At 38.7% G+C, this 18,208-nt stretch overlaps 1 protein-coding gene across 1 annotated transcript in view; it reads right to left on the reverse strand.

Annotated features, from left to right (window-relative positions):
* Positions 1–15,869, reverse strand: part of LOC127624163 (disheveled-associated activator of morphogenesis 1-like) — a 122,199-nt gene extending 106,330 nt beyond the window's left edge. Inside the window, exon 1 of the mRNA XM_052098851.1 lies at positions 15,758–15,869. The gene's annotated coding sequence lies outside the window, so the exon portion shown is untranslated. The remainder of the gene's footprint in view (positions 1–15,757) is intronic.
* Positions 15,870–18,208: the final 2,339 nt, after the last annotated feature.

Below are 18,208 nucleotides of genomic sequence, written 5' to 3' on the forward strand. Positions count from 1 at the left end.
AGACAGTGATCTGTCACTGCATAGTTGGATACAGCAGTCAAGTAGGATTGCCTACTAGCAACCATGGCACAAAGACACAGGAACTTCCAATTATTTATTCGATGTCAGTGTGAACGACACTTCTGAAAGGGACCTGGAGACCCTCAGCCGCACTTCACCTCCTTACAAAGCCATGAGGGAGGATGAAGCTTCGGTTTGTATTGGCCGTTAGCTTTGTTTTATCTGACAAGCCCCAGCAGTGTGAGGACAAAGGAAGCACAACATCTGTTCGCCTCCCCGAACAGAAATTCATCTGTTGAACTCAAATGAAGATGTTTAGAAGAATTTCTCAGATCTTTTGGTCCATACAATGCAAGTGAATGGGTGCCAAACTTTTGAAGCTCCAAAAATCCCACAGGTCAGCATAAAAGTAATCCTTAAGACTCCAGTGGTTGAATCAATGTCTTAAGAAGCGATATGATAGGTGTGTGTGACAAACAGATCACTTTAACATTAACTTCTTGTGTTTTTAGTTATTCACATTCATCCTGCATATGGTCAGGGAGAAGAATTTCTAGCAAAACAATTTAAATATGTATCTGTTTCCCACCCACACCTATCATATCACTTCTGAAGATATGGATTAAAACACTGGAGTCATATGGATAATTTTTATGATGCCTTTATATTCTTTTTGGAGCATCAACATTTTGGCACCCATTCACTTGCATTGTATGGACCTACAGAGCTGAAATATTCTTCTAGAAACCATAATTTGTGTTATGCATAAGAAAGAAAGTCATACACATCTGGGATGGCATGAGGGTGAGTAAATGTTGAGAGAACCTTTGCGTGAACTACCCCTTTTAATTTTTTTTCAACCAGATGCATAGAGCATAACGTAATAGAGAAAACATCTAAAATACTTTTTCACGTGATGTCTATCAAAGCAATGGTACAGCATAGTATAGTGCAATACAGTTTTCAGTATGGTGCAATGTAAAATGTATGCGCATGTATAAAACAAACATGTAAATTAATATTTATACATGCTACCAGTACAAACCCATGTGTTACATGTGCAAATTCACTGTTTTAAAATTGTATTTTTCACATTTATGCTACTATATCTGTATAGCTCTGTATAAACCCATAACTCTGAACATAATTTCTTTTACAAATTCCTATATACAGTGCTTTGAAAAGTATTTGCCCCATCCTGATTTCTTCTGTTTTTGTGTACATCTCATACTGAATTGTTTAAAAAATTTTAACAAAATCTAACATAAAACAAAAGGCAGTCTGAGTAAACACAGGTTTTAAATTATTATTGTATTTATTGATGCAAAATAAATTATCCAATATCTACTGGGACTGTGTTAAAAAGTATTTGCCCCCTTAGTTACTAAGGCCACATCCACTCTAATATGCTTTCGTTTGAAAACGCATCTTTTTCTCTACGTTTTGGCATTCCGTCCACATTGAGATAGCATTATTGTCAGTGAAAATTTTGAAAATGCAATCTTCCTGTTGTAGTGTGGACTGGGAAAATGGAGATTTCTGAAAACTATGGCGTATTTGTCATCATGTGACACCGTTATGTGAACCATTCAACCAAAACAATCAAGATGGCGGCCCATGTCATAGCGGTACTGTTGTACCTGATATTCACTTAGATAGTGTGGTTCAAGATAAATGTCAGTTTGTACAACATACACATTGCATTCCTTCAAAGGCATTACAAAGTTTATTCTGAATTGGTGTCCGGTGATTGAACACAGGGACAATTGTGTTTCAGAGCACATGCAATGCCGATTTTTCGCATGCGCAACAAGGGGACTTTAGCGTTTTCATACGTTACAATGTGGACGAGCAACTTTTGGAAAACGCTTGAAAGTGGCAGTGTGGATGTAGAGCATTTCAAAAACGAAAAAGCAGTTTTCAAATGTATCTGGATTCATGTAGATGTAGCCTAAATCCCCAAATCTATGAAACTGCATTCATAATGGATTTCAGCTGGACAAGACACACCCAGGCCTGATTACTGCCAGCCCTGTTCAATCAAATCAACACCTAAAAATAACTTTTTCAGCAGCATGAAGTTAGCTAAGGTCGAAAGACATTATGAGGAAAAAGGTGATTGAAATACATCCATCTGGGAAGGGTTACAAAGCTATTTCAAAGGCTCTGGGACTCCAAAGAACCACAGTGAGTGCCATTGTCTCCAAATGGAGAAAACTTGGCACAGTAGTGAACCTTCTCAGAAGTGGCCGACCTTCCAAAATTCCTCCAAGAGTACAGCGACGACTCATCCAGGAAGTCACAAAAAAGCCAAGGACAACATCCAAGGAATGCAGGCCTCTCTCACATCAATAAAAGTCACCGTTAATGTCTCCACTATCAGAAAGACACTGGCCAAAAATGCCATCCATGGCAAGTGGCGAGGCGAAAATCACTGCTAACCCAGAAGAACATTAAGGCTTGTCTGAATTTTGCCAAAACACACCTTGATGATCCTCAAAGCTTTTGGTCGAATGTTCTGTGGACTGATGAGTCAAAAGTATAACTGTTTGGAAGACAGGGACATTTCATCTGGCATAAATCAAACACAGAATTCCACAAAAAACATCATACCTATGGTCAAGCATGGTGGTGGTGTAGTGTGATGGTGTGGGGGCGTGGGTGTGCTTTGCTGCTTCAGGGCCAGGGCAACCTGCAATAATTGAGGGTAACATTAATTCTGCTCTCTACAAGAAAATCCTAAAGGAGAACATCCAGTCCTCAGTCCATGAATTGAAGCTCAAGCACAACTGGATAATGCAACAAGACAATGATCCAAAGCATAGGAGTAAGTCCACCTCTGAAGAAGCAAAATTAAAGTTTTTCAAGTCCTGACTTGAACCCGATTGAGATGTTGTGGCAGGAATTATATGGGCAGTTCATGCTCGAAAACCCTCCAATGTGGCTGAACTAAAGCAGTTCTGCAAAGAGTGGTCCAAAATTCCACCACAGCTTTGTGAAAGACTGATATCCAGTAGAGCTGCACGATTCTGGATAAATTGATAATCACAAAATCTTTTGCTTAAAATAAAAATCACGATATTCTCACGATTCTGAAGAAAAAAATACTTATGTGATTTACAAAACCTGGACATAACAGTACTAAACAAAGTAACATGTAACATACTAGAGGTTCGGACTAAATGTTCTCTACTTCAATCTATGCAAAAATCCATAAAGTTGTAAATCAAATATATCAGTTTAAAATGTCCACAAGAAGTTGCAATGAATACATTACAAACTAAACAGCACCTTGTTATTATTGCAAAATAAATAAACACATAAAAATAATAATTCTGTAAAAAGTAAAGTAAAAAACTAAATGGAGCAGAAATTAACAGTTTTATGTCAACTTAGTTTTGCAATGGTAGGCAAATATGCAATAAAACACTGTTATTTTACTAATTTATATATATATATATACAGTAAATTAACAATTTTAATTAAAACAACGTGGCCTTCAGTGCCTCTTGTAAAAATTGCTTTAAGCTTTTAAAGGAATTATTCAAGTTTTTTAGCAACAGTAATTAAACATTTAAAAAATTATAATTCATGCAAAATCTTCAATTTTGTAATTACATTACCGTACTAATTTGAAAAGCAATTAAATGACTAATTACTAATTACTTTTCTGAAACCCATATCAAGTTTGACCAGATGGACAACAAAAAGGATAGACATCAAATTATTCTTTTAATTCTTTCAAATAAATCCTATAACATCAATAAATTGTTCTCGAACTGTTCTTAAAGCTACACTATGTAACTTTTTGGCCTTCTAGTTGAAGCACAGAACTCCAAGTTACTTGCGGAGACACACTATTTTGGTAATTACGTCATTCGGGCTTTGGCTCTGCTATTCGGTGTGGATGAATCTGATGGTTTGAATAGGACCGGTGTAACCATGGTTAAAGGTGATCAACTTATCAGAATGTCACTAACAATGTCACTAACAACAACAAAACTCACCCCTACCCTGAAAAAAAATTACAAAATAAATAACGAATGGAAGAACAAGGATATCCAAAAAATATGCCTTAATAGCTGGTAAGTAGCACATCTTCAGCTGTTGTTTTGACTTGTTGAAATCAATTGTTTTAAAATAAATAGCATTACAAAAGTTAGGCAATGATGGCATTAGACATAACGATTACTAGTCATATCAGATGAAGTCAAACAGTGGAAATGGTACAAACTGTGGAAAGTATAACTTAGCTAATAGGCAAATAGACCAAGGTAGTAACTGGTTTAAAGATTGCCGTTGTTACCAGCATACAGTTATTTTTTTCCCATTGTCCTTCCTCGAAAATGAAATTGAAAGCACTGCAGTACCACAATCTAGTGTTGTCAAAAATACCGGAACTACTGTATCAAGTCAGTACTCAAACAAAAAATTATTTACGATACCAGAATTTCTGGAGGTACCGGGGTACCGAGTACCGGTACCCATGCAGGGTCGGGACGTTTAGAATGCTCACAACAAGCAAAGGATGACGACAAGCAAAGCTGCTTGTGGAGTCTCAACTGAATCTTGTCGAAAAGAAAAGTGGAAAAAGCCAGGTTTGGAAATTCATAGGTTAGGGAAACATCATAGATCAGCAAAAACCTATTTGTAAACGCTGCTTTCGCAATTTTCCGGATTTATTCAAGAAACTAAAGCAGGTGAGTTGAAAAGCATATTATCATTTGAATTAGGGCTGAAACTTTTAGTCGACATTATCGACATCGTCAAATACAAATTTGACGAGAAATATGCTAGTTATTGAATAGTCGTTTGATCGCATTTAAAGTAACATGAAAACACAATAAACTGTAACGATGACGTGTGAGAGCAGCAGTTCACGCCTGATGGAGGAAGAATTACACAGATCAGTCCAGATGCACTCTAAACTTTCACAGTTTATTTTATGTAGATCCCAAAGTATTAGGGAATGATTAAAAAAAAAGTACATTCAGAAGGAATGCCGTTGTGGAATAAGCAGAGGCGGAGCTCTTTAAAGGAAACATCCCGGCGTTACATCTTAAATGCAGTTATATTTAATGCATTATAGCTTGTTTAAAGTTCAAATGATACAGAAGCAGATCATGTTAATAACTATAAACTCAGAAACTGTCATTTCTCTGTGTGGTCGGTGCCTCTTCTATAAGTTGCGCGAATGTCCCAATATAAGGGGGAGGGATTGAAACTGCACCCGGCTGAGAGAGACTCTGCCTCGGGGAACTCATCCCTCGAGCGCGCACACTTAATGCAGCTAGATTAGAACTTATTTAATCATAATATCTATTTATATATATGTCCATATGCATTTCTTATCATGAAGAAAAATGGTAAAATGCAGCTTTATTAATAAGAGAGCACTGTCACATCAACATAAAACAAACATAAACAAACACAGATACACATGCACCGTGAGTCTGGCCGCCCTTTATCTCGCTCTCCCGCTGATCAGCTGATTCAACGCCGGCCATGCTCCATCACAGCCCGGCCACACCCCATCACAGCCTGGCCACGCCCTCCTCCTCGTCACAATATATATGTTATATATAGGGTTAGGAGGGTTACTTTTGAAATGCTTGAATTAGAGCTTAGAGCATTGAATAAGAAAACAAATGTTATCATTAGACATTAAATTTCATTATTAAATTCAATATTGTTTTATATAGAATTGTTGAAAGTCTATACAGAATGTAATGCAAGTACATCACAAGTAACTGTAATTAAATTACTCAAAAATTAAGAGTAATCCCATACTTTACTTTTTCAAGACAAATAAGTAACATTACTGTAATTAACAAAAACATTAATTACAGTAATGTGTTACACCCAACACTGGAAATGTAGATAAGTTAATAGTTTTCTGAAATCTTACAATAGATTTGTGTGAGGAAAAGACCAAAACCAATAAAGACAAAGACAAAAAGCAATCATGCATGTTTTATCATGACACTAACCAACCATGAAGTGCATGTTACATCCATAATGTGTGCAAAGTAGGAGTTAAGGCAGAAGCAATGGGAGGGCAAGAAAGAAAAAAAGGGAAAAAAACAAAACAAAGACACTGAGACATAGACTGAAAGTAAGGTAGTACAGAGATCAAAACTAATTACAGTCATCCTACAGTACACCCTGAGCCAAGATGAAGGACGGCTTGAGGATACAAACAGAAACAGGATTCTATCTGACTCAGTGGGAAGCATGTGGCGAAAAAACAATAAGCTCTCATATTACAAGCACACACAAGTCATTTTCTTGATCCATTTTAGCAGAGCTGTCAACAGAACAAATCAATCTCTGAAGGACCTACATCTGAAACGCTTAAGGTGTGTAATTGCAGTACAATTGGTACAGAATGCAGAAAACAGGAGTGGCCTAGTGACACACAGGGCCTCTGGAAATAAATGATGCAAAGTGAAGCCATTGTTTGACTTAAGTGAACCACACCACTCATAGAATAGGACATTCAAATGGTCACACAGGCCCAGTGTTATAGCCAAGTTGAGCGTGGTTCTATCTCACAAGGTCTGGTAGAAACCGAAAAGGCTCATAGAGCATTGCCATGCTACGATCTCTCTCAAGCCCCATTAAAGAACTCTTCATCCAATTCAGCAAGCAGTCAAACACTGCCTCGCATTCAAAGTAAACAGAGGCTCAAGTTGTGTGCTATACATTTCCATGAACACTAACATTGATGGAGCCAGAGAAGCACCATGCTTCAGTCTGTTGGTGGAAATACAGAGCGAAATTTGAACCAAGAACTTAGACAAAGTTCAAATCTTTTAATTGTCTCATAAGCATCTTATACACACATTTTATCTAAAAAAAAAAAACATCCTCCAAAGTCATGTCAGCCAACCTGATGTATCCAAAGCCACACTGAACACTAAAATGATTCAAAGGCAGAGAGTGTTTCTGATTGCCTTTTTTTTTTTATTAGACCGAATGGGTTTTTGCATTCATATGCTGTTTTTTTTTATTTATTATTTTTCAATGTAAACATGCACTAGACTGACATCTTTAACAGTTGCACTGTGTCTCACTGTATTTTCAGATTCAGATTCAAGACTTTATTGCCATACAACTCAGTACAAGTTGTTAGGGATTTGCTTCAGTGTGCTCATAACAACAAAATGCAACCAAAGACATAGAACAATTATATACACAACGATATCCCCTACGGGATGACACTTAACACAGACAGATAAAAGTAAAAGGAACACACCGCTCACCACGTACTTGGATGACAGTCCAGGATACTATAGTGGCTGATGTCAGATAGGAGTGACAATTACATATGAATACAGAGCGCAAATCCACAACTCTACAATAGATAGATAGAATCGATAAAAAACACTGATGGTTGTCATAAAATATATAAAAAGTATAATAAAACACTATAAAAAATGAGTGCCAATAATGCAAAAATATGCAAATACTGCAGACTCAGTTAAGAGAGCCTTTTTCCATAAGTGACTGGTTCATGGGTTGAGGGCTGTTAAGAGATTTTATAGCTCTGCAATATGTACTATTGAGGAAGCGGGAGGTTTTTGTCTTAATAGCTCTTAACCTTCTTCCTGATGGAAGTATGGAGAAAAGGGAGTTGGCAGGGTGAGTGTCATCTTGTAGGATTCTAAGGCCTTTGCGACAAATACGGGCCTCGTAGATCTCACAGATTGGGAAGAGTTTGCAGCCAATGATTTTTGAGGCTGTATTCACTATCCTGTCTAGCTGAGACCTCTGCTGGACAGTAGAGTTGCCATACCAGACAGTAATAGAAAAAGTAAGGACACTCTCGATGGCAGCCTGGTAGAACTGCAAGGTACCCTTGCAAGCAACTCCAAATTTCCTCAGCTGTCGAAGGAAAAAAAGCCTCTGATGGGCTTTTTTAGTAATGGTAGTTATGTTATCATCCCATTTTAAAGATGATGATATCGTAGTACCTAAAAACCTAAAACTGTCCACCCGCTCCACCACCTCCCCATTAATGTACAGGGGCTGGGACAACTTCCCCCTTCTACGGAAGTCAACCACTAGCTCCTTAGTTTTGGAGACATTTAACTCTAAATTGTGGTTGGAACACCATTCAATCAGTGCGAGGACCTCTTTCCTATAGGCAACATCGTCATCCCCAGAAATGAGCCCCACTATTGTTGTATCATCTGCAAATTTAAACATTTTAACAGATTCAGTGTGTGATGTGCAATCATCTGTGTATATTGAATATAAAATAGGTGACATAACACACCCCTGAGGGGCTCCAGTGTTAATATGCTTAACATTAGAGATGTTATTGCCTATTTTTACCACTTGTGTTCTCTGCACCAGAAAATCCCAGATCCAGTAACATAAAGAATTATGGACCCCGATTTGTTGGAGTTTCAGAAAATGTTTGCTGGGTAAAATTGTGTTAAAAGCAGAGCTATAATCTATAAAAAGGATATTTGCATGATTGCCTTTGACCTCCAGGTGCTGTAGAATGGAATGGAGACATAGGGATACAGCGTCCTCAACAGACCTGTTTGCCCTATATGCAAATTGAAAGGGGTCGAGCCTGACCACACTGGACAGATGATTACAAACTATTCTCTCAAAGATTTTCATTATAACAGATGTTAGTGCTACAGGTCGGTAGTCGTTCAGGCAACTTATATTGGGTTTTTTGGGCACAGGAATTATGACAGCGGACTTAAAACATTGGGGAACAGTACATTCCCTCAAGGACCAGTTAAATATGTCTGTGAGAACTGGGGCTAATTCATCTGCACAATGTTTGATAGTGGCAGGGGATACGAGGTCAGGACCTGCAGCTTTCCTGCAGTTCTGCTTTCGTAATAAAAGCCTAACCTCATCCACCTCTATTACAAAAGGAGGGCTGGGGTTTTGATGTTCATCGATTGTGTGATGTCGTCAACATAATTTCTGTCAAAGCGACAGTAAAACTCATTAAGACTGTCAGGCAGCTTAGAATCATCACTGACCACTGGCGCTGTACTAGTATAATTAGTAATCTGCCTCAGACCCTCCCATACCCCTCTATTGTCATTAACCTGTAGTTTGCTTTCCAACTTGTGCCTATAGTCAGCCTTGGCCTTATGAGCAGCTGCCTCAAAGTCATATTTAGCCGCCTTATATAGATCCCTATCACCACTCTTATAGGCATTATGTTTATTTTTCCATAGATGTTTTATCTCTCTACTAAACCACAGCTTATTATTACTGTACACAATCACTGACTTTGTAGGCACACATACATTTTCAACAAAGTAAATATAGGCATTAACCACCTCAGTAAATTCATTAAGATCACAACATGACTCTTTAAAAACAGACCAGTCTGTATTATCAAAACAGTCCTTGAGTGCACCGATTCCTTGAGAAGACCATTGTTTTACTACCTTAGTTTTTGTTTTTACAGATTTTAATTTCTGACGATAAACAGGGATCAGAAGGACAGTGTTATGGTCTGACTGTCCCAAGGGAGCCCAAGCTACTGCATGAAAGGCATTAGCAATAGTACAATAACACTGGTCCAATACTTTATCATACCTGGTAGGCACCCGAATCTGCTGTTTAAACCTGGGCAGAGACCGCTTCAAGTTGACATGGTTAAAGTCCCCTAAAATCAACACTGTAGCGTCCGGATAAGAGTTTTCGATGCTCATAATATGAGCAAAAAGTTGTTGGGCTGCCTCAGACTCAGAAGCTTGAGGGGGTATATACACAGCGACCAGTATGATAGAGGTGAAATCCCTTGGTAGGTAAAACGGTCTGCACTTTATGGTGAGCGTCTCGAGAACTGGGGAGCAGGTCTGTGCGATCACTGTTGTGTCCGTGCACCACCTCTCGTTCACGTAAAAACCTACACCACCACCTTTTACCTTCTGAGAAGCTTCGGTGCGATCGGCGCGGTGAAGGGTGAAGCCGTCCTGGTTAACTTCCGAGTCAGGAATGCCAGCGCCAAGCCAGGTTTCGGTAAAACACAGGATGGAGCAGTCTGCAATAACCCATCTGCTATTGAGGAGGATGGCAAGCTCATCGCATTTGTTGACTAATGAGCGAACGTTGGAGAGTAAAATGCTCGGTAGTGGAGATCGATGCCTCCGCCGTTTAAGCCAAACCAGAGCGCCAGCTCTTTTGCCCCGTTTCCTGGGCTTCCGCTGGGATTTGTGGTTGGTATGCATTCGCCTAGCCCCGGTGTCTGCAGACCCGACAAAAACATCTTCAGCATAAGAGTCCAACTTTAATTGAAAGTTTAACATATTGTCCCGTATGTGAAGAAGGGCCAGCCTATCGTATTTTATCTAGCCAAAGACGTAATCCACTCGAAAACATAACACTAACAAACATATCGACAGACAGAGCAACACTATGTCGCCATTGGACGGCGCCATCTTGATCAGACAGTGCTTTTCAATTTGTGTCTTTTTAAATTCGCTTTTAATTACATTTTTAAAACGGAACCTAAGGCTGTCACAGAAATAGGTGTGATACTGTACCTATCAGGATACCTATTTCAGTGATATCTGTCAGGTATGTGGATGTTTAATGTGTGGTATTTCAAAGAAAGTTATGTTTAGCACCTTTATTATTTTCTGGTGTCTCACAGATCTTTTAGTTCAGGGTGTCCTCCTTGTGTTCTTCACAAAGTCCTATTTCTTGGTCTGTTGCCATGACTACAAGCCAAGGGGAAAAAAAGAATAGGAATGGGACTAGTCCCTTGATTATTAATAATTAAGACAATACTGAAAGTTTAAAAAGTGATGTTGATGCATTATAAGTCCAAATAGAGAAAAAAACGAACTAATATGGCTGTTAAAGTAAAGACTTTAAAAGAACACACTGATGCAGAAACATAGGGGATGGAGGCAAGCCAAAAATGTAGACTGCAATGAAGACAATTTTTAGGTCAGCATCAGCTGCGCTTTACAGCAAAGTTAAAAGTTTTTATGCAGTTTTTCTAGTCAGAACCAGACTGATCTCACAGTGAAATCAGAAACTGAAGGTTGAAACGTGAAACACTGCCCCCAGGGGCCAAAGCGGTAAGTGTTGTTGCAGGAACGGGCACACGTAAGCTCCATTTTCGGGATGTAATATCCATGGAGGGGCACTAAATGCAAGTTGTGAAGAGAGTTGTACAGTTTTCAGCTGTAAAAGAGGAATATATATTTTAAAAACGGTACCCCCCAACCCAAAACCTAAACCTAACCATCAGTGGAGTAAAGATTTAATGTGCATGTAATGTACAAAAATACAACCAACGAATTGCACTTGTTACTGATTATGCGAGCGCGATTTCTTCCTGGTTTCAACGTAGGATCTGAACTGGGGTCTCCCAAGCTGACTCAACGCTTTTACGGTCGTGCCACAGGGGAAGGTAAACACCCTGAAGCAAATGCCAAAATTTCTGTTAAGAGATGCCATTTGTCAGTGATAGCATACATAACTGAGATCAATGTTTCCATATATATATATATATATATATATATATATATATATATATATATATATATAGTTATGTATGCTGCATCCATCTAGTGCAGTCTAGTGTAATGTGTAGTGCTGGTGTGGGGTAACCCCAGCTGTTCCAGGAACACCCTTTCACCAGCAGAAACCATTACGACTCCCAGCGGTGTCTCACCTTTCTCTTCATTAACAAACATGAGCTGTGGAGGAAGGCAGTTACAGCCACAATTATCTAAATGGCTGGATGGTGTAACTCTATATCTAATTAATTAACCAAACACCCTCCTCCATACACACACACAGAGCATCCACAAACCCTCACCTGCACTCTGTCCCTGACACGTGGCTCTGCAAAGGAGGTGGTTTGTTGATGTGGTAGACAGACAAAGGAGAACACATGCCACACACATACACACACCCATGAATGCCTCCATAAACATATGAGCTTAACACTGTTAAAATGCATGTCTTAGTTTATAAATCAGTGAGTCTATGTGCCATTTCCAAGCATACTTCTAACTATATAAAGAAACACTATATACACAAAACAGCGAGAAAGAAAGTCAGACCTTTCACCCATGGGGATAATAAGGGTACACATCACAAGGGTGTCAGTATTGTAAACTTGTCTGGACTCATGGGCAGTAAAGCTAGAACAAAGGCACTCTGTCAGTACTTGAACATGACCGTGACAAATGAAATAAAGCACTGGTAGATACTCATTCACTTAAACAGCTCAGTTTTTCACCAATACACTTAATAGTGGGAGCTTTGTCACTTAACTCTATAGAAACAGACAAATATCCTGAGAAGGCTAACTGATTAAAAGTTGGTAAGTCATTGACATCTAAATCATTGAATCTATTGCTTTATTTGCAGTAAAGTCTTTATGTGAATAGAAAGAGTGCATTATGAACTGAAAGCACGATAGCATACTAATAATATACTAATAGCAATGCTTGAACACTGATGTGACGGAAGGTCACTGAACCTATTAAAGCAGCTGGGATTTAAAAAGCTTTTGTTCAAACCCTTCCTGATGGCTTGTGTCTCCACTGAATCTCAGTGAAAGCAGCTCACACTCTTAATCATTTAGCTTAAGTAAACATTCTGATGATTGCAAAAGCAGACAAATAACTACAAACATATTGATGTTGAAGTCTGAATATAGACAAACGCTTCTTATAAAACAATTATGGAATCATATATTTATTATATTGGCCCTTACTGGTAAGAGAAAATATCTTTCTACAGTCTGAGATCAAACTCCGCTTTCAGTTGATTTGCCATGGTAGATTATTGCACATAAACTTGTCACTTCACATCATGCTGAAACCCAAAAATACTTTAGTAGCAGCATGGATTCCATGCAAACTCTCATGAGGCCGGATTCATTGGATTTATTGATTTATTATAAATAACAAAAGAATCCCCTGCTCAATGATACATTTAATTAAAGGAATGTTCTGGGTTTATTACAAAATATACAACAGTTAGTTCTGGTCCTCAAATCTGATTGGACAAGAGTAGGGCTGGGATAAACGATTATTTTTTAAACGATTAATCTAGCGATTTATTTTTTCGATGCATCGATTCATCTAACGATTCATTTTTTCAGTCCGATTCGGTTTCGATTCGATTAATGGACTTGTGACAACACCGGTAATACCGGTTTCATCGGGGGTGGGGGTGTATAAAATGTAAAAAAAAAAAAAAAAAAACATTTGCCGGGAGTTTGATTGACTGGCGATCTGATCAATCAATCATAATACGCCATTTCTGTCTGACAAAGTAGTCAGGAGAGAGAAGATTAACGTCGGTGGATTTGAATTTGAATAATGGATTGTAAGCTACCGTACTGACGTCTTTCCGTGGTTAAAACAACAGTCCTTCTGATGTAGGCTACATTCATGTTTAGCCTATTTGATGCTATAAATTAACCAAGGAAAAGATGATCGGTTCACGAGCAGCTTTAACTGAGGCAATCTGTCACGACACATTAAAGAGCCACAAAATAGTAGGCCTATTTATGGTTTAATTTTCTTTGAATGACCAAATTTGAAAGTTGAGACTTTATTAAATGTTACCTGCTTGGTCCTGTCTGTCAGCGCGTTGTCAGTGTCCTCTATGTATTTTTCACTGACATTCATAGCTACAAGCGCATTATTAATATCTATAGCTTAAAACTTTAGGTGTCGACTAACGTATTATAGCCTACTCCAACATCGAAGTGCAAAGTGGGGAGTTGAAAAAAACTTACGGTCCTCTGTCATCTGCAGCTGCAACCGGTGCGCTTCTTCAGGTGCTGGTGCATTGCCGTGGTGCTAGAATAGAAGGCCATCTCCATTTTGCAAAGACGACATATCACGGAATTGTTTCCTTTTAAATGAAAGAATTCCCATACTTTAGAGGAACGAGTGCATGCCGCCTTGCACTTCTGATAGTCTGAGGAGCCACTCGTGTTTCTACTACTCGCCGGCGCCGCCATCTTTGTTTTGGGTCCGACGAATCGACGCGCATATTTTGCGTCAACGTATTTTTTGCGTCGACGTCATGTCCCAGCCCTAGACAAGAGATGTTCCATGAGCACTGATGGTGTGACACCATCAGCACTTGGATGCTTCAATGTGTGTGTATCACTCCACTTGTGTTTGTGCCATTCTAAACTAAAGTGTAAGAGTAGTGCATATGTGTTAAGAGTTACTGTATGAGTCTTTTACATGTATTTTTTATTACATTTTTTGACGTTACATATGTTAGCCAGCAGGTGGTGGCAAAAGATAATTTTTGTGTGTAATATGAGCAGATGGTGACGTGAAGTGAACCCATCAGTCATTGTTTGCAACTGACTGTACTCAGTTTTTCCTCATTTTTAAAAATGTACTTGTTCATTGAACTGCTGTATATAAGCAATATCACACTCACAATCGTGCTATATATCAGCACTGCTGATTACCTACAGCACTCGGCCTGCGAATCACGGCAGTGCTGATGTAGGGCCATATCGCACTCTTGCTCGTGTGATATTGATTAATTAAGATCCAAGTTAAGATCGATGCGTTATTCATAATGTTGGTTACAATAAAAAATAAATTGCTTTTCCCTCATTTTTTAAAACAAAGCACAAATTGTGGTTACAATAAGGTACAGTGGAAGTGAATGGGGCCAGTCCATAGACATTAATATAGACTGCACATATTAAAAAATATAGCCACCAGATGTAAACTTTATACATGTTAGCATGATTTTAATGTGATAAAATGTGTTCTACATGATTTAAGTGTGATAAAATCACTATACAGGGTTTACCGGTGTTGCATTTTCATGGCAAAGAAGTTGTAATATGGATATACCTCTACTCTGAGGTTAATACACGATCTTATCACACAAAATAATTTTAACACATAATGTTTACGACTTGTGGCTAGACTTGTGTTTTATGGACTGGCCGCATTCCATTCCATTATAAGCGACTTACAATAACTGCAATTTTTGCCTCTTCTTAAGAAGATTTACAGTTCCAGATGGTAATATTAAATGCTCTTATACATTGTTGTGAAGCTGGTTACGTGGTTGCTGGATTGGACAGATAAGACCGAGACGTTATGTAAGCACGCAAGTGACATGACCACAATACCGGCTTCATAATTCAAGAGGAAAGAACAACACATGCAAATAATGTGCAGAGGATTAGTTTCAAACGTCAAGGCTGACCACCATTAAAAATAAAACTAAAGTACAACGTCGTGCATGTGTGACTGTTCAAGGGGGCGTTCACGCCGAAAGTGCATTTTTTTCCAATAGTTATTTTCTATGTAGCCTAAACATGCGCTAGACCGACGTCTTTTAGCGTTGCACCGCGTCTCTGGATTCGAGCAGGAGTGCCGCGTTTTTTTTAAACGCCGTGTCCAGATAATACAACTTCTACAATTAAAATGCGTCTCGAGACAGATATCGTAAATACGTGTTCGATGTGAACAGCCCCTAACTCTTTCTGTCGCATTAGTTACACACTCCCGGCGGGCGCCGGGTTACATCTGTGCGCGAATCCTCTAAAAGCTCGATCCGTATCGTGTAGCGCATTAGGCTATTTGAATAAACATTTTAACGTCATCAATAACCATTTCCCTTTCGTACACTGGTCGTTCAGCAGCCAAAATAAGCTACAGTTCTCATTATGTCACACGAAAATCCATAGCCACGCATATTTGCGCAATGCGTACATAAGCAAAAAAAAAAGATTAAAGTTTCATCTTACCTCGTATGACGTCTCATCATTCATTCAAGCTCCACAATTTTGTTTGGCAGGATTTATGAATGTGGTTCATCTCAGCACTGCACAGAACCCATAGCAAGTAGTCGTCATAGGGTTCCCCCCCTCTTTCTACCATGGCGGCCAGTGCGCATGATCAGACAAGGCAGATGCACCACTGATGTCTAACGGGAGATGTAGGCTACCCTGCGTTCCAGTCGGAATAAATCACCATCGTAAGGGCGCTTTGAAGGGAGAACAGTCATGATAGTCATGCTGTTAATCAATCTTCAAACAGCATTTCCAATAAAAATGACTTAAAAATAAGGGTAATTCTAAACTCACTTTCTGAGTCCCACAACCTTTAGCCCTCTAAAGCTCTCAAAGTGAATGGAAGTCTTCGAAGGGAATTAGAGGATGATCTCTTCTGAATGGAGCAACACCCTCAGAATAATATCAACTTATTTGAATATATATCGTTTTATACATAATAACTTTATTGCCAACTAGTTAAAAGAATTATGATGAAAAGTATTTGATATCCCTCACCGCTTTTACATTAGAGTAGTGTCTGTGCATGATAATAGATATTTTAAAAGTAAAAAAAGAAAAAACTTTATCCATCATAACAGAAAAAGCTGTAGACACTGAGCAGTTTCTAAAGTAGATATCTTGAGTCCTTATTTCTTTAGCAAATAACAGTTTCAGTTTACAGTATGGAGATCATTGATACTCAAAAATGGCATGTTAAGAGACCTCTGTCATTGTTTTGTTTTGTTTTTTTTTTGCTTAATCTTCGGAGCATACTATAAACAAACCTCAGAAAATGTTGGGAGAGAATTTGTTTGTCATTTCTTGAGATACATCTCTTTTGATTTCCTGGCTGTTCCTCAGCAATAATCATTTTATTAGGGTTCCTTTCTTGCTGCTCAGCTTCCGGTTTATCGTTATAGGCCTTACTGAGATGGGCATGTTTTTCAGCCAAAGAGGAGGCGTTGGGGGATGTTTTACAGGCAATGTGCAAGTCACATGCAACCAGACAGGGAACCAATGGATCCTATAAAATGTGACCCTCAGGTCTGAGAAGATAATCTCTTTTACAGCAGCAGCCCCTCATATTCTGAGCCAAGTGACTTTTAAATGAAATTTAAAATATATATATTTATTATTAAAAAAAAAGTTTGTCTAAATTTCTAATGATATACATACCTGTCAGAGGATGAGGCAGACAAAGGACCCAAATGCAGAGGGAAACAGTCAATGAGTTTATTAACAACAACATTTGTAAACAAGGACAGGCGCACCTGGCACCCGCTGCAGTGATGAGCAGAGTCAAAAGCTATAGCCGTTGAAATATTTCACTAAGGCTAGTTCTTCTAATGACTGTTAGATGAGACAAGACACAGTCTTGTCTCAACCAAGGGGCCAGGGCCCACTAGGGGACCTCAGGAAATTTTGGCCATAAGATTAATCATATTTATTTAAAACAGGTAATATCAAATTAATCTAATTATTCAAAATGCTAAAAACTGTTTAAAATCAAGATGCAGGTCTAAAACTGTTCCTAAAATTTCTAGAATATTGAAATTTATAGTGATTAACAATTTTAATCTACAGACACTCCAGTTTCCGCAGGGAGGGGGTCTTCACATATTGTCTGGGATAGTTGGGGGTCTTGTACGGAATAAGTCTGAGAACCACTGGCCTAGGCCACTGCGTGACCCAGTACTGTCATGGGTGCCCCCTCCAAAAAAAAAAAAAGTGGTACATGGCACCTGTTTGCATGCATAGTACAGTACAAAGAACATGCTTGAGGGTCATATCATTCACGGTCTGGTGTTTAAGTAATGTGACACTATGAATACTTTTTTTTCGTGCTGTTTATGACCTGGAAGATAATGGCTCCCAGGCATATAGGCACCATGAGCTTCAGCACATCCAGCCTTTGTATGTTCGAGAGGATAAATCTCTGCAGAAGTTACATTGGAGACAGGGGTCTTCCACACATCAAAAGAGTGATACGGAGTAGATAGTGAATGTCTTCCCATATTTCCTGGAGCACTTATGCAGAGGACAAGGAGACAGGTTTCTTAATAATAAACATTAAAGGAGAGACTTCATAAAAAGTTTAAAAACCTTGCTCACTGGGAGATTTTTCAAGTTGATGGTGTTTGATTATGAGAATAACCTGATGAAGTGCATCAGTCAGTTTGGAGGCTGTAACAGTTATTTGATTTATGTTCAAATCAAAGCACATATCAGATCAACAATCATAGGGAGAGTGAGACAAAGGGACCCAAAAGCAGAGGAACAGTTCAAAAGGATTTATTCACAATAAATGTCAACATAATCTGTGCTGGCGATGTATAAGAATCACAGCACTGACTGTAGAAGCTGGGGGAGAGTAATGGGTATCCATGCACGCCGTTGCCATGCACAGGGCAGATAGGAAGAGTG

The sequence above is a fragment of the Xyrauchen texanus genome, chromosome 30 (assembly GCF_025860055.1).
Source record: "Xyrauchen texanus isolate HMW12.3.18 chromosome 30, RBS_HiC_50CHRs, whole genome shotgun sequence".
Lineage (NCBI taxonomy): Eukaryota > Metazoa > Chordata > Actinopteri > Cypriniformes > Catostomidae > Xyrauchen > Xyrauchen texanus.